Source organism: Microcebus murinus, chromosome 25 (genome assembly GCF_040939455.1).
Source record: "Microcebus murinus isolate Inina chromosome 25, M.murinus_Inina_mat1.0, whole genome shotgun sequence".
In the NCBI taxonomy this organism is placed as follows: domain Eukaryota; kingdom Metazoa; phylum Chordata; class Mammalia; order Primates; family Cheirogaleidae; genus Microcebus; species Microcebus murinus.
The window spans coordinates 27,889,405-27,911,955 of NC_134128.1; the positions used below are offsets into that span (position 1 = coordinate 27,889,405).

Below are 22,551 nucleotides of genomic sequence, written 5' to 3' on the forward strand. Positions count from 1 at the left end.
CCATAGAACCCCAAAAGCAACGGGACGAGTTCTGGTCACATACTCGCTCAAAGTGACATCCTGGAATCCTTCCGGAACTCCCTCCCCTCTCAGACTCTCGAGGTTTCCTCCAGCGTGTCGGTTCCCACAGACCAGACCTTTGGTCTGAGACCTGACAGTCCAGATGGCACGCATGCTGCCCCGTGGCGGCGGTGTCCCCGCTTGGGACAAGAGGAGGCCCCACGGTGCGGGCTGGGGCGGCAGGCACCGCGGCGGGCGCTGAGGGTGGGGGTGATCCGCCGGACGGCCGCCCCGCCGCCGCGCTCCCAGCAAGGGGACAGAGCAACAGGCAAAAAAAAAAAAAAAGCCTAGGGCACCCGGGATTCCCAGGCGGTCTCCCATCCAAGTACTAACCAGGCCCGACGCTGCTTAGCTTCTGAGAGCAGACGAGATGGGGCGCGTTCGGGGTGGTGTGGCCGTAGACCGCGGAGGGCGCCCCTGCCCCGCTCAAGAGGCCAGCCTCACCGCGCTTCCCCGCGATAGCGCTGACCCGCGCCGGGCCTGTGGAGTTCGCCGGCCCGGTCGGGCGGACTCCGGAGGACTGAGGTGAGGGACGTGGCGGGGCGGGGTGGGATGGGGGGCTGTCTACACACACACACACACACACACAGACACGATGCGCCTCCACGGCTGGACCCGCCAAGGTGGAGACCTTCCAGCCCCCCTCCTCTCCTCACCTCGCCTCCTTCACCTACCCGCCCCCACCCCCAGCGCGCGGCCGCTGACTGCGCACGCGCGCTCACCCTTTGACCCCAGCCAGGGGCCGCCCTCCCGCACAACCCCTGTCAGCTGCGCCCCCGCCCTGTGGGTGGGCTGCCGCCTATTCCCCAGGGCCAGGGCTGGGGCACAGCGCATGGGGGAGGGGAGCGAGTGTAGGGGCGTCTCTGGGGATGTGTCCCATGGCTGGGGTGGGGCGGGGCGGGGTGGTTTGGGGGGCGCTGAAGAAATCAGTCCCCTCCATCTCCTACCTCTGGAAAACCCCCAAGCCCTTGGAGAACTGCCGGCACCGCTCCCGTGGGGGCCGGGACCCTGCTCTGTGTCCTCCTGTGGCCCAGTCCAAGGGGCCTGGGCCTGGCCCGGGGCTGGATTGGACCCCAACCACCCTCGGGTGTGGACTTGCTAAAAGCCGGCGATTAGATATTGGATTCGAGCTTCCTTGAGGTCATTTCACTAATGAAGGCACTGAAAAGAGTTTCCTAATCCATCTGTGAGGGTGGCAACTGAAAGAGAATTTTAAAGCTGACAGAATAGGCGAGGAAAGGCATAGGAGATTTCCACACCCAGTAAGGAAGACTTTCCCGAAATGGAAGAAAGAAACGAGCAAACAGAGACACCGGTAGCCCGCCCGGATCAGAGTCTGCTCCTTAGAGAAAGCACCCTGACCAGGTTCACCCGTGGGTGGGTGGCGAGCCAGTGGCATTCAGAAGCGCGAGGCCCGCAGTCCGTGCAGAAGACACCTGCACTCGGGTGTGTGTGGCGGCAGGATTCCCAAGCAGCTCCAAATGGTAATCCAAAGAGAAGCCAGGGAGTTCCCAAGGCCCCAGGTGTCCTCAGCCCACGACTGGCTGCTGTGGGAATGCGAAGCCCGGCTCCTTGTCTCAGAGGGGGACAAACAGGAGGTGGAACGTACACCCCGGGGTTCCCAGGAGGATCAGGCTGAAGCTGGTACTTGGCCTGAAAATGTCCCCTCGCATGGGCACCCCCTTCCGCTTCCGGCTCCTCTACTCCCGGAGCCCCTCCATCCAGGGGCCAGACTTTAAGAAGTCACCCGCAGGAGAATCCTGGTCCCAAAGGAGCCTTCTGGGGGACCCGTGCTGAGAGAGGTTGTGGGCATGGCCCGCTGGGGTTCTGCCCGGCCCAGGGCTGGGAGATGCCACCTCCCAGCTCCGGGTCCCTGCAGGAAGCGTTGGCAAGCACAGGGCCAGTCCCCCAAAGGCCCAGGTGCAGGGAGCCCAGGCCAAGCAGCCTGTGGAAGAAGCCACATGCCGTGCCACCCCGGGAACACGACTGCAGGTCGCGGCCCCTCCCGCCTCCTCCCCGACATGGCGCAGGGCTCAGAGACACCTGAGACGCTGCTACCAAAGTCCAAAGGGCATCGGTTGCTCCTCCAAAGCACCCGAGCAGACCGCGTTGTCCAGCCAGCCCCTGGGCCTCCCTGGGGTGCCCAGCACAAAAGTGCAGACAACCACCGGACTCGCAATATCAGTTTGAGGATGTTTCTGCCACTCTAAGGACCCGCAGGCCAGCTGGGCCTTCAGGCAGGACAGAGAGCCCCGGAATCCGACGTGGAGAGCTGCGTGGACGTCCCCATCAGGAGGCGGTCCCCACCTCCGAGGCTCTCCCCTTGCGGGGAGCGGCAGCCCCAGGGCCTCAGGGAAGACACCAGGCTGGGCCCCCCGCGGCACAGCGGGGCACGTCCCCGTCCCCGGCAGGGGACTTAGCGATGCCTGCGCCAGACTGCTGCGGCCGCCCTGCTGCCGGGTTCCTGGAGGGCTTCCTGGAAGCAGCGTCCACACCAAGCCCCTGGAAGGCCCAGGCGACGGAGGAGCCGGTCAGGCAGGGGCCGAGGACGGTGACGGGCGGGGAGGAGCGTGTCAGGCAGGGGCCGAGGACGGTGACAGGCCGGGCGGGAAGGAGCCGGTCAGGCAGGGGCCCAGGACAGTGACGGGCCTGGCCGGGGAGGAGCGGAGCGAGTCAGGCAGTGGCCCAGGTGGTGGGCCGGGCGGGGACGAGCCTGTCAGGCAGGGGCAGAGGACGGTGACGGTGACGGTGACGGTGACGGGCCGGGGCGGGAAGGGGCCGGTCAGGCAGGGGCAGGGGCCGAGGACAGTGACGGGCCTGGCGGGGGAGGAGCGCGTCAGGCAGGGGCAGAGGAGACGGGCTGGGTAAGGGGTAGGGTGACAGTTAGGGCACAATTCACAATCGCAAAGATGTGGAAGCGACCCGAGTGCCCATCCATCCAGGAGTGCATTAATAACATGCGGCGCGTGGACACCACGGAGTGCCATTCGGCTGTGAGGAGCAGCGGTGAGAGCGCGCCTCTCGTGTTCTCCTGGCCAGAGCTGGAACCCGTTCCAGTAGGCCAGGTATCCCAAGAACGGACACACGAGCACCACGTGCGCGCGCTCACCGGCAAATTGGTACGAACGGATGGACACCTAAGTGGACAGCGAGGAATCACCTTCATCGGGTGGGTGTCGGGCGGGCGTGGGGAGGGGGTGGGCATACACATGCATTAGGGAGGGGGTGGGTGCGCACCGACTGGGGGATGGGCGCACTTGAAGCTCTGACCAGAGGGGGGAGGCGGGGAAAGAGCAATGCACCCGACCTGAACATTGGTACCCCCACAATACGCTGGGAGAAAATGAGAAATAAATAAGGAGACAGGGGGGAGGGGGGCACGGGCAACACATGTCACCTCAATACTTGTACTCCCATCATCTGCTTGAAAAGAGAGAGAAAAGAAAATGCAATCATAGAGATAAGAGACACTTTCTAAGAAAATGAATCCGAAAAGAAAAGTAAAAGGAGGCCTGTCGAGCAGGTCTGGGTGTGACTCCGGATCCCCCAACCTCCAGTGCCACCACCAGAGATTCCTGCGTGTAGCCCATAGAACCCCAAAAGCAACGGGACGAGTTCTGGTCACATACTCGCTCAAAGTGACATCCTGGAATCCTTCCGGAACTCCCTCCCCTCTCAGACTCTCGAGGTTTCCTCCAGCGTGTCGGTTCCCACAGACCAGACCTTTGGTCTGAGACCTGACAGTCCAGATGGCACGCATGCTGCCCCGTGGCGGCGGTGTCCCCGCTTGGGACAAGAGGAGGCCCCACGGTGCGGGCTGGGGCGGCAGGCACCGCGGCGGGCGCTGAGGGTGGGGGTGATCCGCCGGACGGCCGCCCCGCCGCCGCGCTCCCAGCAAGGGGACAGAGCAACAGGCAAAAAAAAAAAAAAAGCCTAGGGCACCCGGGATTCCCAGGCGGTCTCCCATCCAAGTACTAACCAGGCCCGACGCTGCTTAGCTTCTGAGAGCAGACGAGATGGGGCGCGTTCGGGGTGGTGTGGCCGTAGACCGCGGAGGGCGCCCCTGCCCCGCTCAAGAGGCCAGCCTCACCGCGCTTCCCCGCGATAGCGCTGACCCGCGCCGGGCCTGTGGAGTTCGCCGGCCCGGTCGGGCGGACTCCGGAGGACTGAGGTGAGGGACGTGGCGGGGCGGGGTGGGATGGGGGGCTGTCTACACACACACACACACACACACAGACACGATGCGCCTCCACGGCTGGACCCGCCAAGGTGGAGACCTTCCAGCCCCCCTCCTCTCCTCACCTCGCCTCCTTCACCTACCCGCCCCCACCCCCAGCGCGCGGCCGCTGACTGCGCACGCGCGCTCACCCTTTGACCCCAGCCAGGGGCCGCCCTCCCGCACAACCCCTGTCAGCTGCGCCCCCGCCCTGTGGGTGGGCTGCCGCCTATTCCCCAGGGCCAGGGCTGGGGCACAGCGCATGGGGGAGGGGAGCGAGTGTAGGGGCGTCTCTGGGGATGTGTCCCATGGCTGGGGTGGGGCGGGGCGGGGTGGTTTGGGGGGCGCTGAAGAAATCAGTCCCCTCCATCTCCTACCTCTGGAAAACCCCCAAGCCCTTGGAGAACTGCCGGCACCGCTCCCGTGGGGGCCGGGACCCTGCTCTGTGTCCTCCTGTGGCCCAGTCCAAGGGGCCTGGGCCTGGCCCGGGGCTGGATTGGACCCCAACCACCCTCGGGTGTGGACTTGCTAAAAGCCGGCGATTAGATATTGGATTCGAGCTTCCTTGAGGTCATTTCACTAATGAAGGCACTGAAAAGAGTTTCCTAATCCATCTGTGAGGGTGGCAACTGAAAGAGAATTTTAAAGCTGACAGAATAGGCGAGGAAAGGCATAGGAGATTTCCACACCCAGTAAGGAAGACTTTCCCGAAATGGAAGAAAGAAACGAGCAAACAGAGACACCGGTAGCCCGCCCGGATCAGAGTCTGCTCCTTAGAGAAAGCACCCTGACCAGGTTCACCCGTGGGTGGGTGGCGAGCCAGTGGCATTCAGAAGCGCGAGGCCCGCAGTCCGTGCAGAAGACACCTGCACTCGGGTGTGTGTGGCGGCAGGATTCCCAAGCAGCTCCAAATGGTAATCCAAAGAGAAGCCAGGGAGTTCCCAAGGCCCCAGGTGTCCTCAGCCCACGACTGGCTGCTGTGGGAATGCGAAGCCCGGCTCCTTGTCTCAGAGGGGGACAAACAGGAGGTGGAACGTACACCCCGGGGTTCCCAGGAGGATCAGGCTGAAGCTGGTACTTGGCCTGAAAATGTCCCCTCGCATGGGCACCCCCTTCCGCTTCCGGCTCCTCTACTCCCGGAGCCCCTCCATCCAGGGGCCAGACTTTAAGAAGTCACCCGCAGGAGAATCCTGGTCCCAAAGGAGCCTTCTGGGGGACCCGTGCTGAGAGAGGTTGTGGGCATGGCCCGCTGGGGTTCTGCCCGGCCCAGGGCTGGGAGATGCCACCTCCCAGCTCCGGGTCCCTGCAGGAAGCGTTGGCAAGCACAGGGCCAGTCCCCCAAAGGCCCAGGTGCAGGGAGCCCAGGCCAAGCAGCCTGTGGAAGAAGCCACATGCCGTGCCACCCCGGGAACACGACTGCAGGTCGCGGCCCCTCCCGCCTCCTCCCCGACATGGCGCAGGGCTCAGAGACACCTGAGACGCTGCTACCAAAGTCCAAAGGGCATCGGTTGCTCCTCCAAAGCACCCGAGCAGACCGCGTTGTCCAGCCAGCCCCTGGGCCTCCCTGGGGTGCCCAGCACAAAAGTGCAGACAACCACCGGACTCGCAATATCAGTTTGAGGATGTTTCTGCCACTCTAAGGACCCGCAGGCCAGCTGGGCCTTCAGGCAGGACAGAGAGCCCCGGAATCCGACGTGGAGAGCTGCGTGGACGTCCCCATCAGGAGGCGGTCCCCACCTCCGAGGCTCTCCCCTTGCGGGGAGCGGCAGCCCCAGGGCCTCAGGGAAGACACCAGGCTGGGCCCCCCGCGGCACAGCGGGGCACGTCCCCGTCCCCGGCAGGGGACTTAGCGATGCCTGCGCCAGACTGCTGCGGCCGCCCTGCTGCCGGGTTCCTGGAGGGCTTCCTGGAAGCAGCGTCCACACCAAGCCCCTGGAAGGCCCAGGCGACGGAGGAGCCGGTCAGGCAGGGGCCGAGGACGGTGACGGGCGGGGAGGAGCGTGTCAGGCAGGGGCCGAGGACGGTGACAGGCCGGGCGGGAAGGAGCCGGTCAGGCAGGGGCCCAGGACAGTGACGGGCCTGGCCGGGGAGGAGCGGAGCGAGTCAGGCAGTGGCCCAGGTGGTGGGCCGGGCGGGGACGAGCCTGTCAGGCAGGGGCAGAGGACGGTGACGGTGACGGTGACGGTGACGGGCCGGGGCGGGAAGGGGCCGGTCAGGCAGGGGCAGGGGCCGAGGACAGTGACGGGCCTGGCGGGGGAGGAGCGCGTCAGGCAGGGGCAGAGGAGACGGGCTGGGTAAGGGGTAGGGTGACAGTTAGGGCACAATTCACAATCGCAAAGATGTGGAAGCGACCCGAGTGCCCATCCATCCAGGAGTGCATTAATAACATGCGGCGCGTGGACACCACGGAGTGCCATTCGGCTGTGAGGAGCAGCGGTGAGAGCGCGCCTCTCGTGTTCTCCTGGCCAGAGCTGGAACCCGTTCCAGTAGGCCAGGTATCCCAAGAACGGACACACGAGCACCACGTGCGCGCGCTCACCGGCAAATTGGTACGAACGGATGGACACCTAAGTGGACAGCGAGGAATCACCTTCATCGGGTGGGTGTCGGGCGGGCGTGGGGAGGGGGTGGGCATACACATGCATTAGGGAGGGGGTGGGTGCGCACCGACTGGGGGATGGGCGCACTTGAAGCTCTGACCAGAGGGGGGAGGCGGGGAAAGAGCAATGCACCCGACCTGAACATTGGTACCCCCACAATACGCTGGGAGAAAATGAGAAATAAATAAGGAGACAGGGGGGAGGGGGGCACGGGCAACACATGTCACCTCAATACTTGTACTCCCATCATCTGCTTGAAAAGAGAGAGAAAAGAAAATGCAATCATAGAGATAAGAGACACTTTCTAAGAAAATGAATCCGAAAAGAAAAGTAAAAGGAGGCCTGTCGAGCAGGTCTGGGTGTGACTCCGGATCCCCCAACCTCCAGTGCCACCACCAGAGATTCCTGCGTGTAGCCCATAGAACCCCAAAAGCAACGGGACGAGTTCTGGTCACATACTCGCTCAAAGTGACATCCTGGAATCCTTCCGGAACTCCCTCCCCTCTCAGACTCTCGAGGTTTCCTCCAGCGTGTCGGTTCCCACAGACCAGACCTTTGGTCTGAGACCTGACAGTCCAGATGGCACGCATGCTGCCCCGTGGCGGCGGTGTCCCCGCTTGGGACAAGAGGAGGCCCCACGGTGCGGGCTGGGGCGGCAGGCACCGCGGCGGGCGCTGAGGGTGGGGGTGATCCGCCGGACGGCCGCCCCGCCGCCGCGCTCCCAGCAAGGGGACAGAGCAACAGGCAAAAAAAAAAAAAAAGCCTAGGGCACCCGGGATTCCCAGGCGGTCTCCCATCCAAGTACTAACCAGGCCCGACGCTGCTTAGCTTCTGAGAGCAGACGAGATGGGGCGCGTTCGGGGTGGTGTGGCCGTAGACCGCGGAGGGCGCCCCTGCCCCGCTCAAGAGGCCAGCCTCACCGCGCTTCCCCGCGATAGCGCTGACCCGCGCCGGGCCTGTGGAGTTCGCCGGCCCGGTCGGGCGGACTCCGGAGGACTGAGGTGAGGGACGTGGCGGGGCGGGGTGGGATGGGGGGCTGTCTACACACACACACACACACACACAGACACGATGCGCCTCCACGGCTGGACCCGCCAAGGTGGAGACCTTCCAGCCCCCCTCCTCTCCTCACCTCGCCTCCTTCACCTACCCGCCCCCACCCCCAGCGCGCGGCCGCTGACTGCGCACGCGCGCTCACCCTTTGACCCCAGCCAGGGGCCGCCCTCCCGCACAACCCCTGTCAGCTGCGCCCCCGCCCTGTGGGTGGGCTGCCGCCTATTCCCCAGGGCCAGGGCTGGGGCACAGCGCATGGGGGAGGGGAGCGAGTGTAGGGGCGTCTCTGGGGATGTGTCCCATGGCTGGGGTGGGGCGGGGCGGGGTGGTTTGGGGGGCGCTGAAGAAATCAGTCCCCTCCATCTCCTACCTCTGGAAAACCCCCAAGCCCTTGGAGAACTGCCGGCACCGCTCCCGTGGGGGCCGGGACCCTGCTCTGTGTCCTCCTGTGGCCCAGTCCAAGGGGCCTGGGCCTGGCCCGGGGCTGGATTGGACCCCAACCACCCTCGGGTGTGGACTTGCTAAAAGCCGGCGATTAGATATTGGATTCGAGCTTCCTTGAGGTCATTTCACTAATGAAGGCACTGAAAAGAGTTTCCTAATCCATCTGTGAGGGTGGCAACTGAAAGAGAATTTTAAAGCTGACAGAATAGGCGAGGAAAGGCATAGGAGATTTCCACACCCAGTAAGGAAGACTTTCCCGAAATGGAAGAAAGAAACGAGCAAACAGAGACACCGGTAGCCCGCCCGGATCAGAGTCTGCTCCTTAGAGAAAGCACCCTGACCAGGTTCACCCGTGGGTGGGTGGCGAGCCAGTGGCATTCAGAAGCGCGAGGCCCGCAGTCCGTGCAGAAGACACCTGCACTCGGGTGTGTGTGGCGGCAGGATTCCCAAGCAGCTCCAAATGGTAATCCAAAGAGAAGCCAGGGAGTTCCCAAGGCCCCAGGTGTCCTCAGCCCACGACTGGCTGCTGTGGGAATGCGAAGCCCGGCTCCTTGTCTCAGAGGGGGACAACCAGGAGGTGGAACGTACACCCCGGGGTTCCCAGGAGGATCAGGCTGAAGCTGGTATTTGGCCTGAAAATGTCCCCTCGCATGGGCACCCCCTTCCGCTTCCGGCTCCTCTACTCCCGGAGCCCCTCCATCCAGGGGCCAGACTTTAAGAAGTCACCCGCAGGAGAATCCTGGTCCCAAAGGAGCCTTCTGGGGGACCCGTGCTGAGAGAGGTTGTGGGCATGGCCCGCTGGGGTTCTGCCCGGCCCAGGGCTGGGAGATGCCACCTCCCAGCTCCGGGTCCCTGCAGGAAGCGTTGGCAAGCACAGGGCCAGTCCCCCAAAGGCCCAGGTGCAGGGAGCCCAGGCCAAGCAGCCTGTGGAAGAAGCCACATGCCGTGCCACCCCGGGAACACGACTGCAGGTCGCGGCCCCTCCCGCCTCCTCCCCGACATGGCGCAGGGCTCAGAGACACCTGAGACGCTGCTACCAAAGTCCAAAGGGCATCGGTTGCTCCTCCAAAGCACCCGAGCAGACCGCGTTGTCCAGCCAGCCCCTGGGCCTCCCTGGGGTGCCCAGCACAAAAGTGCAGACAACCACCGGACTCGCAATATCAGTTTGAGGATGTTTCTGCCACTCTAAGGACCCGCAGGCCAGCTGGGCCTTCAGGCAGGACAGAGAGCCCCGGAATCCGACGTGGAGAGCTGCGTGGACGTCCCCATCAGGAGGCGGTCCCCACCTCCGAGGCTCTCCCCTTGCGGGGAGCGGCAGCCCCAGGGCCTCAGGGAAGACACCAGGCTGGGCCCCCCGCGGCACAGCGGGGCACGTCCCCGTCCCCGGCAGGGGACTTAGCGATGCCTGCGCCAGACTGCTGCGGCCGCCCTGCTGCCGGGTTCCTGGAGGGCTTCCTGGAAGCAGCGTCCACACCAAGCCCCTGGAAGGCCCAGGCGACGGAGGAGCCGGTCAGGCAGGGGCCGAGGACGGTGACGGGCGGGGAGGAGCGTGTCAGGCAGGGGCAGAGGACGGTGACAGGCCGGGCGGGAAGGAGCCGGTCAGGCAGGGGCCCAGGACAGTGACGGGCCTGGCCGGGGAGGAGCGGAGCGAGTCAGGCAGTGGCCCAGGTGGTGGGCCGGGCGGGGACGAGCCTGTCAGGCAGGGGCAGAGGACGGTGACGGTGACGGTGACGGGCCGGGGCGGGAAGGGGCCGGTCAGGCAGGGGCAGGGGCCGAGGACAGTGACGGGCCTGGCGGGGGAGGAGCGCGTCAGGCAGGGGCAGAGGAGACGGGCTGGGTAAGGGGTAGGGTGACAGTTAGGGCACAATTCACAATCGCAAAGATGTGGAAGCGACCCGAGTGCCCATCCATCCAGGAGTGCATTAATAACATGCGGCGCGTGGACACCACGGAGTGCCATTCGGCTGTGAGGAGCAGCGGTGAGAGCGCGCCTCTCGTGTTCTCCTGGCCAGAGCTGGAACCCGTTCCAGTAGGCCAGGTATCCCAAGAACGGACACACGAGCACCACGTGCGCGCGCTCACCGGCAAATTGGTACGAACGGATGGACACCTAAGTGGACAGCGAGGAATCACCTTCATCGGGTGGGTGTCGGGCGGGCGTGGGGAGGGGGTGGGCATACACATGCATTAGGGAGGGGGTGGGTGCGCACCGACTGGGGGATGGGCGCACTTGAAGCTCTGACCCGAGGGGGGAGGCGGGGAAAGAGCAATGCACCCGACCTGAACATTGGTACCCCCACAATACGCTGGGAGAAAATGAGAAATAAATAAGGAGACAGGGGGGAGGGGGGCACGGGCAACACATGTCACCTCAATACTTGTACTCCCATCATCTGCTTGAAAAGAGAGAGAAAAGAAAATGCAATCATAGAGATAAGAGACACTTTCTAAGAAAATGAATCCGAAAAGAAAAGTAAAAGGAGGCCTGTCGAGCAGGTCTGGGTGTGACTCCGGATCCCCCAACCTCCAGTGCCACCACCAGAGATTCCTGCCTGTAGCCCATAGAACCCCAAAAGCAACGGGACGAGTTCTGGTCACATACTCGCTCAAAGTGACATCCTGGAATCCTTCCGGAACTCCCTCCCCTCTCAGACTCTCGAGGTTTCCTCCAGCGTGTCGGTTCCCACAGACCAGACCTTTGGTCTGAGACCTGACAGTCCAGATGGCACGCATGCTGCCCCGTGGCGGCGGTGTCCCCGCTTGGGACAAGAGGAGGCCCCACGGTGCGGGCTGGGGTGGCAGGCACCGCGGCGGGCGCTGAGGGTGGGGGTGATCCGCCGGACGGCCGCCCCGCCGCCGCGCTCCCAGCAAGGGGACAGAGCAACAGGCAAAAAAAAAAAAAAAGCCTAGGGCACCCGGGATTCCCAGGCGGTCTCCCATCCAAGTACTAACCAGGCCCGACGCTGCTTAGCTTCTGAGAGCAGACGAGATGGGGCGCGTTCGGGGTGGTGTGGCCGTAGACCGCGGAGGGCGCCCCTGCCCCGCTCAAGAGGCCAGCCTCACCGCGCTTCCCCGCGATAGCGCTGACCCGCGCCGGGCCTGTGGAGTTCGCCGGCCCGGTCGGGCGGACTCCGGAGGACTGAGGTGAGGGACGTGGCGGGGCGGGGTGGGATGGGGGGCTGTCTACACACACACACACACACACACAGACACGATGCGCCTCCACGGCTGGACCCGCCAAGGTGGAGACCTTCCAGCCCCCCTCCTCTCCTCACCTCGCCTCCTTCACCTACCCGCCCCCACCCCCAGCGCGCGGCCGCTGACTGCGCACGCGCGCTCACCCTTTGACCCCAGCCAGGGGCCGCCCTCCCGCACAACCCCTGTCAGCTGCGCCCCCGCCCTGTGGGTGGGCTGCCGCCTATTCCCCAGGGCCAGGGCTGGGGCACAGCGCATGGGGGAGGGGAGCGAGTGTAGGGGCGTCTCTCGGGATGTGTCCCATGGCTGGGGTGGGGCGGGGCGGGGTGGTTTGGGGGGCGCTGAAGAAATCAGTCCCCTCCATCTCCTACCTCTGGAAAACCCCCAAGCCCTTGGAGAACTGCCGGCACCGCTCCCGTGGGGGCCGGGACCCTGCTCTGTGTCCTCCTGTGGCCCAGTCCAAGGGGCCTGGGCCTGGCCCGGGGCTGGATTGGACCCCAACCACCCTCGGGTGTGGACTTGCTAAAAGCCGGCGATTAGATATTGGATTCGAGCTTCCTTGAGGTCATTTCACTAATGAAGGCACTGAAAAGAGTTTCCTAATCCATCTGTGAGGGTGGCAACTGAAAGAGAATTTTAAAGCTGACAGAATAGGCGAGGAAAGGCATAGGAGATTTCCACACCCAGTAAGGAAGACTTTCCCGAAATGGAAGAAAGAAACGAGCAAACAGAGACACCGGTAGCCCGCCCGGATCAGAGTCTGCTCCTTAGAGAAAGCACCCTGACCAGGTTCACCCGTGGGTGGGTGGCGAGCCAGTGGCATTCAGAAGCGCGAGGCCCGCAGTCCGTGCAGAAGACACCTGCACTCGGGTGTGTGTGGCGGCAGGATTCCCAAGCAGCTCCAAATGGTAATCCAAAGAGAAGCCAGGGAGTTCCCAAGGCCCCAGGTGTCCTCAGCCCACGACTGGCTGCTGTGGGAATGCGAAGCCCGGCTCCTTGTCTCAGAGGGGGACAACCAGGAGGTGGGACGTACACCCCGGGGTTCCCAGGAGGATCAGGCTGAAGCTGGTACTTGGCCTGAAAATGTCCCCTCGCATGGGCACCCCCTTCCGCTTCCGGCTCCTCTACTCCCGGAGCCCCTCCATCCAGGGGCCAGACTTTAAGAAGTCACCCGCAGGAGAATCCTGGTCCCAAAGGAGCCTTCTGGGGGACCCGTGCTGAGAGAGGTTGTGGGCATGGCCCGCTGGGGTTCTGCCCGGCCCAGGGCTGGGAGATGCCACCTCCCAGCTCCGGGTCCCTGCAGGAAGCGTTGGCAAGCACAGGGCCAGTCCCCCAAAGGCCCAGGTGCAGGGAGCCCAGGCCAAGCAGCCTGTGGAAGAAGCCACATGCCGTGCCACCCCGGGAACACGACTGCAGGTCGCGGCCCCTCCCGCCTCCTCCCCGACATGGCGCAGGGCTCAGAGACACCTGAGACGCTGCTACCAAAGTCCAAAGGGCATCGGTTGCTCCTCCAAAGCACCCGAGCAGACCGCGTTGTCCAGCCAGCCCCTGGGCCTCCCTGGGGTGCCCAGCACAAAAGTGCAGACAACCACCGGACTCGCAATATCAGTTTGAGGATGTTTCTGCCACTCTAAGGACCCGCAGGCCAGCTGGGCCTTCAGGCAGGACAGAGAGCCCCGGAATCCGACGTGGAGAGCTGCGTGGACGTCCCCATCAGGAGGCGGTCCCCACCTCCGAGGCTCTCCCCTTGCGGGGAGCGGCAGCCCCAGGGCCTCAGGGAAGACACCAGGCTGGGCCCCCCGCGGCACAGCGGGGCACGTCCCCGTCCCCGGCAGGGGACTTAGCGATGCCTGCGCCAGACTGCTGCGGCCGCCCTGCTGCCGGGTTCCTGGAGGGCTTCCTGGAAGCAGCGTCCACACCAAGCCCCTGGAAGGCCCAGGCGACGGAGGAGCCGGTCAGGCAGGGGCCGAGGACGGTGACGGGCGGGGAGGAGCGTGTCAGGCAGGGGCAGAGGACGGTGACAGGCCGGGCGGGAAGGAGCCGGTCAGGCAGGGGCCCAGGACAGTGACGGGCCTGGCCGGGGAGGAGCGGAGCGAGTCAGGCAGTGGCCCAGGTGGTGGGCCGGGCGGGGACGAGCCTGTCAGGCAGGGGCAGAGGACGGTGACGGTGACGGTGACGGTGACGGGCCGGGGCGGGAAGGGGCCGGTCAGGCAGGGGCAGGGGCCGAGGACAGTGACGGGCCTGGCGGGGGAGGAGCGCGTCAGGCAGGGGCAGAGGAGACGGGCTGGGTAAGGGGTAGGGTGACAGTTAGGGCACAATTCACAATCGCAAAGATGTGGAAGCGACCCGAGTGCCCATCCATCCAGGAGTGCATTAATAACATGCGGCGCGTGGACACCACGGAGTGCCATTCGGCTGTGAGGAGCAGCGGTGAGAGCGCGCCTCTCGTGTTCTCCTGGCCAGAGCTGGAACCCGTTCCAGTAGGCCAGGTATCCCAAGAACGGACACACGAGCACCACGTGCGCGCGCTCACCGGCAAATTGGTACGAACGGATGGACACCTAAGTGGACAGCGAGGAATCACCTTCATCGGGTGGGTGTCGGGCGGGCGTGGGGAGGGGGTGGGCATACACATGCATTAGGGAGGGGGTGGGTGCGCACCGACTGGGGGATGGGCGCACTTGAAGCTCTGACCAGAGGGGGGAGGCGGGGAAAGAGCAATGCACCCGACCTGAACATTGGTACCCCCACAATACGCTGGGAGAAAATGAGAAATAAATAAGGAGACAGGGGGGAGGGGGGCACGGGCAACACATGTCACCTCAATACTTGTACTCCCATCATCTGCTTGAAAAGAGAGAGAAAAGAAAATGCAATCATAGAGATAAGAGACACTTTCTAAGAAAATGAATCCGAAAAGAAAAGTAAAAGGAGGCCTGTCGAGCAGGTCTGGGTGTGACTCCGGATCCCCCAACCTCCAGTGCCACCACCAGAGATTCCTGCGTGTAGCCCATAGAACCCCAAAAGCAACGGGACGAGTTCTGGTCACATACTCGCTCAAAGTGACATCCTGGAATCCTTCCGGAACTCCCTCCCCTCTCAGACTCTCGAGGTTTCCTCCAGCGTGTCGGTTCCCACAGACCAGACCTTTGGTCTGAGACCTGACAGTCCAGATGGCACGCATGCTGCCCCGTGGCGGCGGTGTCCCCGCTTGGGACAAGAGGAGGCCCCACGGTGCGGGCTGGGGCGGCAGGCACCGCGGCGGGCGCTGAGGGTGGGGGTGATCCGCCGGACGGCCGCCCCGCCGCTGCGCTCCCAGCAAGGGGACAGAGCAACAGGCAAAAAAAAAAAAAAAAAGCCTAGGGCACCCGGGATTCCCAGGCGGTCTCCTATCCAAGTACTAACCAGGCCCGACGCTGCTTAGCTTCTGAGAGCAGACGAGATGGGGCGCGTTCGGGGTGGTGTGGCCGTAGACCGCGGAGGGCGCCCCTGCCCCGCTCAAGAGGCCAGCCTCACCGCGCTTCCCCGCGATAGCGCTGACCCGCGCCGGGCCTGTGGAGTTCGCCGGCCCGGTCGGGCGGACTCCGGAGGACTGAGGTGAGGGACGTGGCGGGGCGGGGTGGGATGGGGGGCTGTCTACACGCACACACACACACACACAGACACGATGCGCCTCCACGGCTGGACCCGCCAAGGTGGAGACCTTCCAGCCCCCCTCCTCTCCTCACCTCGCCTCCTTCACCTACCCGCCCCCACCCCCAGCGCGCGGCCGCTGACTGCGCACGCGCGCTCACCCTTTGACCCCAGCCAGGGGCCGCCCTCCCGCACAACCCCTGTCAGCTGCGCCCCCGCCCTGTGGGTGGGCTGCCGCCTATTCCCCAGGGCCAGGGCTGGGGCACAGCGCATGGGGGAGGGGAGCGAGTGTAGGGGCGTCTCTCGGGATGTGTCCCATGGCTGGGGTGGGGCGGGGCGGGGTGGTTTGGGGGGCGCTGAAGAAATCAGTCCCCTCCATCTCCTACCTCTGGAAAACCCCCAAGCCCTTGGAGAACTGCCGGCACCGCTCCCGTGGGGGCCGGGACCCTGCTCTGTGTCCTCCTGTGGCCCAGTCCAAGGGGCCTGGGCCTGGCCCGGGGCTGGATTGGACCCCAACCACCCTCGGGTGTGGACTTGCTAAAAGCCGGCGATTAGATATTGGATTCGAGCTTCCTTGAGGTCATTTCACTAATGAAGGCACCGAAAAGAGTTTCCTAATCCATCTGTGAGGGTGGCAACTGAAAGAGAATTTTAAAGCTGACAGAATAGGCGAGGAAAGGCATAGGAGATTTCCACACCCAGTAAGGAAGACTTTCCCGAAATGGAAGAAAGAAACGAGCAAACAGAGACACCGGTAGCCCGCCCGGATCAGAGTCTGCTCCTTAGAGAAAGCACCCTGACCAGGTTCACCCGTGGGTGGGTGGCGAGCCAGTGGCATTCAGAAGCGCGAGGCCCCCAGTCCGTGCAGAAGACACCTGCACTCGGGTGTGTGTGGCGGCAGGATTCCCAAGCAGCTCCAAATGGTAATCCAAAGAGAAGCCAGGGAGTTCCCAAGGCCCCAGGTGTCCTCAGCCCACGACTGGCTGCTGGGGGAATGCGAAGCCCGGCTCCTTGTCTCAGAGCGGGACAACCAGGAGGTGGGACGTACACCCCGGGGTTCCCAGGAGGATCAGGCTGAAGCTGGTACTTGGCCTGAAAATGTCCCCTCGCATGGGCACCCCCTTCCGCTTCCGGCTCCTCTACTCCCGGTGCCCCTCCATCCAGGGGCCAGACTTTAAGAAGTCACCCGCAGGAGAATCCTGGTCCCAAAGGAGCCTTCTGGAGGACCCGTGCTGAGAGAGGGTGTGGGCATGGCCCGCTGGGGCTCTGCCCGGCCCAGGGCTGGGAGATGCCACCTCCCAGCTCCGGGTCCCTGCAGGAAGCGTTGGCAAGCACAGGGCCAGTCCCCCAAAGGCCCAGGTGCAGGGAGCCCAGGCCAAGCAGCCTGTGGAAGAAGCCACATGCCGTGCCACCCCGGGAACACGACTGCAGGTCGCGGCCCCTCCCGCCTCCTCCCCGACATGGCGCAGGGCTCAGAGACACCTGAGACGCTGCTACCAAAGTCCAAAGGGCATCGGTTGCTCCTCCAAAGCACCCGAGCAGACCGCGTTGTCCAGCCAGCCCCTGGGCCTCCCTGGGGTGCCCAGCACAAAAGTGCAGACAACCACCGGACTCGCAATATCAGTTTGAGGATGTTTCTGCCACTCTAAGGACCCGCAGGCCAGCTGGGCCTTCAGGCAGGACAGAGAGCCCCGGAATCCGACGTGGAGAGCTGCGTGGACGTCCCCATCAGGAGGCGGTCCCCACCTCCGAGGCTCTCCCCTTGCGGGGAGCGGCAGCCCCAGGGCCTCAGGGAAGACACCAGGCTGGGCCCCCCGCGGCACAGCGGGGCACGTCCCCATCCCCGGCAGGGGACTTAGCGATGCCTGCGCCAGACTGCTGCGGCCGCCCTGCTGCCGGGTTCCTGGAGGGCTTCCTGGAAGCAGCGTCCACACCAAGCCCCTGGAAGGCCCAGGCGACGGAGGAGCCGGTCAGGCAGGGGCCGAGGACGGTGACGGGCGGGGAGGAGCGTGTCAGGCAGGGGCAGAGGACGGTGACAGGCCGGGCGGGAAGGAGCCGGTCAGGCAGGGGCCCAGGACAGTGACGGGCCTGGCCGGGGAGGAGCGGAGCGAGTCAGGCAGTGGCCCAGGTGGTGGGCCGGGCGGGGACGAGCCTGTCAGGCAGGGGCAGAGGACGGTGACGGTGACGGTGACGGTGACGGGCCGGGGCGGGAAGGGGCCGGTCAGGCAGGGGCAGGGGCCGAGGACAGTGACGGGCCTGGCGGGGGAGGAGCGCGTCAGGCAGGGGCAGAGGAGACGGGCTGGGTAAGGGGTAGGGTGACAGTTAGGGCACAATTCACAATCGCAAAGATGTGGAAGCGACCCGAGTGCCCATCCATCCAGGAGTGCATTAATAACATGCGGCGCGTGGACACCACGGAGTGCCATTCGGCTGTGAGGAGCAGCGGTGAGAGCGCGCCTCTCGTGTTCTCCTGGCCAGAGCTGGAACCCGTTCCAGTAGGCCAGGTATCCCAAGAACGGACACACGAGCACCACGTGCGCGCGCTCACCGGCAAATTGGTACGAACGGATGGACACCTAAGTGGACAGCGAGGAATCACCTTCATCGGGTGGGTGTCGGGCGGGCGTGGGGAGGGGGTGGGCATACACATGCATTAGGGAGGGGGTGGGTGCGCACCGACTGGGGGATGGGCGCACTTGAAGCTCTGACCCGAGGGGGGAGGCGGGGAAAGAGCAATGCACCCGACCTGAACATTGGTACCCCCACAATACGCTGGGAGAAAATGAGAAATAAATAAGGAGACAGGGGGGAGGGGGGCACGGGCAACACATGTCACCTCAATACTTGTACTCCCATCATCTGCTTGAAAAGAGAGAGAAAAGAAAATGCAATCATAGAGATAAGAGACACTTTCTAAGAAAATGAATCCGAAAAGAAAAGTAAAAGGAGGCCTGTCGAGCAGGTCTGGGTGTGACTCCGGATCCCCCAACCTCCAGTGCCACCACCAGAGATTCCTGCGTGTAGCCCATAGAACCCCAAAAGCAACGGGACGAGTTCTGGTCACATACTCGCTCAAAGTGACATCCTGGAATCCTTCCGGAACTCCCTCCCCTCTCAGACTCTCGAGGTTTCCTCCAGCGTGTCGGTTCCCACAGACCAGACCTTTGGTCTGAGACCTGACAGTCCAGATGGCACGCATGCTGCCCCGTGGCGGCGGTGTCCCCGCTTGGGACAAGAGGAGGCCCCACGGTGCGGGCTGGGGCGGCAGGCACCGCGGCGGGCGCTGAGGGTGGGGGTGATCCGCCGGACGGCCGCCCCGCCGCCGCGCTCCCAGCAAGGGGACAGAGCAACAGGCAAAAAAAAAAAAAAAGCCTAGGGCACCCGGGATTCCCAGGCGGTCTCCCATCCAAGTACTAACCAGGCCCGACGCTGCTTAGCTTCTGAGAGCAGACGAGATGGGGCGCGTTCGGGGTGGTGTGGCCGTAGACCGCGGAGGGCGCCCCTGCCCCGCTCAAGAGGCCAGCCTCACCGCGCTTCCCCGCGATAGCGCTGACCCGCGCCGGGCCTGTGGAGTTCGCCGGCCCGGTCGGGCGGACTCCGGAGGACTGAGGTGAGGGACGTGGCGGGGCGGGGTGGGATGGGGGGCTGTCTACACACACACACACACACACACAGACACGATGCGCCTCCACGGCTGGACCCGCCAAGGTGGAGACCTTCCAGCCCCCCTCCTCTCCTCACCTCGCCTCCTTCACCTACCCGCCCCCACCCCCAGCGCGCGGCCGCTGACTGCGCACGCGCGCTCACCCTTTGACCCCAGCCAGGGGCCGCCCTCCCGCACAACCCCTGTCAGCTGCGCCCCCGCCCTGTGGGTGGGCTGCCGCCTATTCCCCAGGGCCAGGGCTGGGGCACAGCGCATGGGGGAGGGGAGCGAGTGTAGGGGCGTCTCTGGGGATGTGTCCCATGGCTGGGGTGGGGCGGGGCGGGGTGGTTTGGGGGGCGCTGAAGAAATCAGTCCCCTCCATCTCCTACCTCTGGAAAACCCCCAAGCCCTTGGAGAACTGCCGGCACCGCTCCCGTGGGGGCCGGGACCCTGCTCTGTGTCCTCCTGTGGCCCAGTCCAAGGGGCCTGGGCCTGGCCCGGGGCTGGATTGGACCCCAACCACCCTCGGGTGTGGACTTGCTAAAAGCCGGCGATTAGATATTGGATTCGAGCTTCCTTGAGGTCATTTCACTAATGAAGGCACTGAAAAGAGTTTCCTAATCCATCTGTGAGGGTGGCAACTGAAAGAGAATTTTAAAGCTGACAGAATAGGCGAGGAAAGGCATAGGAGATTTCCACACCCAGTAAGGAAGACTTTCCCGAAATGGAAGAAAGAAACGAGCAAACAGAGACACCGGTAGCCCGCCCGGATCAGAGTCTGCTCCTTAGAGAAAGCACCCTGACCAGGTTCACCCGTGGGTGGGTGGCGAGCCAGTGGCATTCAGAAGCGCGAGGCCCGCAGTCCGTGCAGAAGACACCTGCACTCGGGTGTGTGTGGCGGCAGGATTCCCAAGCAGCTCCAAATGGTAATCCAAAGAGAAGCCAGGGAGTTCCCAAGGCCCCAGGTGTCCTCAGCCCACGACTGGCTGCTGTGGGAATGCGAAGCCCGGCTCCTTGTCTCAGAGGGGGACAACCAGGAGGTGGAACGTACACCCCGGGGTTCCCAGGAGGATCAGGCTGAAGCTGGTACTTGGCCTGAAAATGTCCCCTCGCATGGGCACCCCCTTCCGCTTCCGGCTCCTCTACTCCCGGAGCCCCTCCATCCAGGGGCCAGACTTTAAGAAGTCACCCGCAGGAGAATCCTGGTCCCAAAGGAGCCTTCTGGGGGACCCGTGCTGAGAGAGGTTGTGGGCATGGCCCGCTGGGGTTCTGCCCGGCCCAGGGCTGGGAGATGCCACCTCCCAGCTCCGGGTCCCTGCAGGAAGCGTTGGCAAGCACAGGGCCAGTCCCCCAAAGGCCCAGGTGCAGGGAGCCCAGGCCAAGCAGCCTGTGGAAGAAGCCACATGCCGTGCCACCCCGGGAACACGACTGCAGGTCGCGGCCCCTCCCGCCTCCTCCCCGACATGGCGCAGGGCTCAGAGACACCTGAGACGCTGCTACCAAAGTCCAAAGGGCATCGGTTGCTCCTCCAAAGCACCCGAGCAGACCGCGTTGTCCAGCCAGCCCCTGGGCCTCCCTGGGGTGCCCAGCACAAAAGTGCAGACAACCACCGGACTCGCAATATCAGTTTGAGGATGTTTCTGCCACTCTAAGGACCCGCAGGCCAGCTGGGCCTTCAGGCAGGACAGAGAGCCCCGGAATCCGACGTGGAGAGCTGCGTGGACGTCCCCATCAGGAGGCGGTCCCCACCTCCGAGGCTCTCCCCTTGCGGGGAGCGGCAGCCCCAGGGCCTCAGGGAAGACACCAGGCTGGGCCCCCCGCGGCACAGCGGGGCACGTCCCCGTCCCCGGCAGGGGACTTAGCGATGCCTGCGCCAGACTGCTGCGGCCGCCCTGCTGCCGGGTTCCTGGAGGGCTTCCTGGAAGCAGCGTCCACACCAAGCCCCTGGAAGGCCCAGGCGACGGAGGAGCCGGTCAGGCAGGGGCCGAGGACGGTGACGGGCGGGGAGGAGCGTGTCAGGCAGGGGCCGAGGACGGTGACAGGCCGGGCGGGAAGGAGCCGGTCAGGCAGGGGCCCAGGACAGTGACGGGCCTGGCCGGGGAGGAGCGGAGCGAGTCAGGCAGTGGCCCAGGTGGTGGGCCGGGCGGGGACGAGCCTGTCAGGCAGGGGCAGAGGACGGTGACGGTGACGGTGACGGTGACGGGCCGGGGCGGGAAGGGGCCGGTCAGGCAGGGGCAGGGGCCGAGGACAGTGACGGGCCTGGCGGGGGAGGAGCGCGTCAGGCAGGGGCAGAGGAGACGGGCTGGGTAAGGGGTAGGGTGACAGTTAGGGCACAATTCACAATCGCAAAGATGTGGAAGCGACCCGAGTGCCCATCCATCCAGGAGTGCATTAATAACATGCGGCGCGTGGACACCACGGAGTGCCATTCGGCTGTGAGGAGCAGCGGTGAGAGCGCGCCTCTCGTGTTCTCCTGGCCAGAGCTGGAACCCGTTCCAGTAGGCCAGGTATCCCAAGAACGGACACACGAGCACCACGTGCGCGCGCTCACCGGCAAATTGGTACGAACGGATGGACACCTAAGTGGACAGCGAGGAATCACCTTCATCGGGTGGGTGTCGGGCGGGCGTGGGGAGGGGGTGGGCATACACATGCATTAGGGAGGGGGTGGGTGCGCACCGACTGGGGGATGGGCGCACTTGAAGCTCTGACCAGAGGGGGGAGGCGGGGAAAGAGCAATGCACCCGACCTGAACATTGGTACCCCCACAATACGCTGGGAGAAAATGAGAAATAAATAAGGAGACAGGGGGGAGGGGGGCACGGGCAACACATGTCACCTCAATACTTGTACTCCCATCATCTGCTTGAAAAGAGAGAGAAAAGAAAATGCAATCATAGAGATAAGAGACACTTTCTAAGAAAATGAATCCGAAAAGAAAAGTAAAAGGAGGCCTGTCGAGCAGGTCTGGGTGTGACTCCGGATCCCCCAACCTCCAGTGCCACCACCAGAGATTCCTGCGTGTAGCCCATAGAACCCCAAAAGCAACGGGACGAGTTCTGGTCACATACTCGCTCAAAGTGACATCCTGGAATCCTTCCGGAACTCCCTCCCCTCTCAGACTCTCGAGGTTTCCTCCAGCGTGTCGGTTCCCACAGACCAGACCTTTGGTCTGAGACCTGACAGTCCAGATGGCACGCATGCTGCCCCGTGGCGGCGGTGTCCCCGCTTGGGACAAGAGGAGGCCCCACGGTGCGGGCTGGGGCGGCAGGCACCGCGGCGGGCGCTGAGGGTGGGGGTGATCCGCCGGACGGCCGCCCCGCCGCCGCGCTCCCAGCAAGGGGACAGAGCAACAGGCAAAAAAAAAAAAAAAGCCTAGGGCACCCGGGATTCCCAGGCGGTCTCCCATCCAAGTACTAACCAGGCCCGACGCTGCTTAGCTTCTGAGAGCAGACGAGATGGGGCGCGTTCGGGGTGGTGTGGCCGTAGACCGCGGAGGGCGCCCCTGCCCCGCTCAAGAGGCCAGCCTCACCGCGCTTCCCCGCGATAGCGCTGACCCGCGCCGGGCCTGTGGAGTTCGCCGGCCCGGTCGGGCGGACTCCGGAGGACTGAGGTGAGGGACGTGGCGGGGCGGGGTGGGATGGGGGGCTGTCTACACACACACACACACACACACAGACACGATGCGCCTCCACGGCTGGACCCGC

The 22,551-nt window shown here is 64.5% G+C and overlaps 7 pseudogenes; all 7 read right to left on the bottom strand.

Annotated features, from left to right (window-relative positions):
• Positions 1 to 344: 344 nt before the first annotated feature.
• Positions 345 to 463, bottom strand: LOC142864548 (uncharacterized; annotated as a pseudogene).
• Positions 464 to 3,990: 3,527 nt separating this feature from the next.
• LOC142864549 (uncharacterized) lies at positions 3,991 to 4,109 on the bottom strand (annotated as a pseudogene).
• A 3,527-nt stretch (positions 4,110 to 7,636) lies between these two features.
• Positions 7,637 to 7,755, bottom strand: LOC142864550 (uncharacterized; annotated as a pseudogene).
• Positions 7,756 to 11,276: 3,521 nt separating this feature from the next.
• On the bottom strand, positions 11,277 to 11,395 carry LOC142864551 (uncharacterized; annotated as a pseudogene).
• A 3,529-nt stretch (positions 11,396 to 14,924) lies between these two features.
• On the bottom strand, positions 14,925 to 15,043 carry LOC142864637 (uncharacterized; annotated as a pseudogene).
• Positions 15,044 to 18,570: 3,527 nt separating this feature from the next.
• Positions 18,571 to 18,689, bottom strand: LOC142864552 (uncharacterized; annotated as a pseudogene).
• Positions 18,690 to 22,216: 3,527 nt separating this feature from the next.
• LOC142864553 (uncharacterized) lies at positions 22,217 to 22,335 on the bottom strand (annotated as a pseudogene).
• Positions 22,336 to 22,551: the final 216 nt, after the last annotated feature.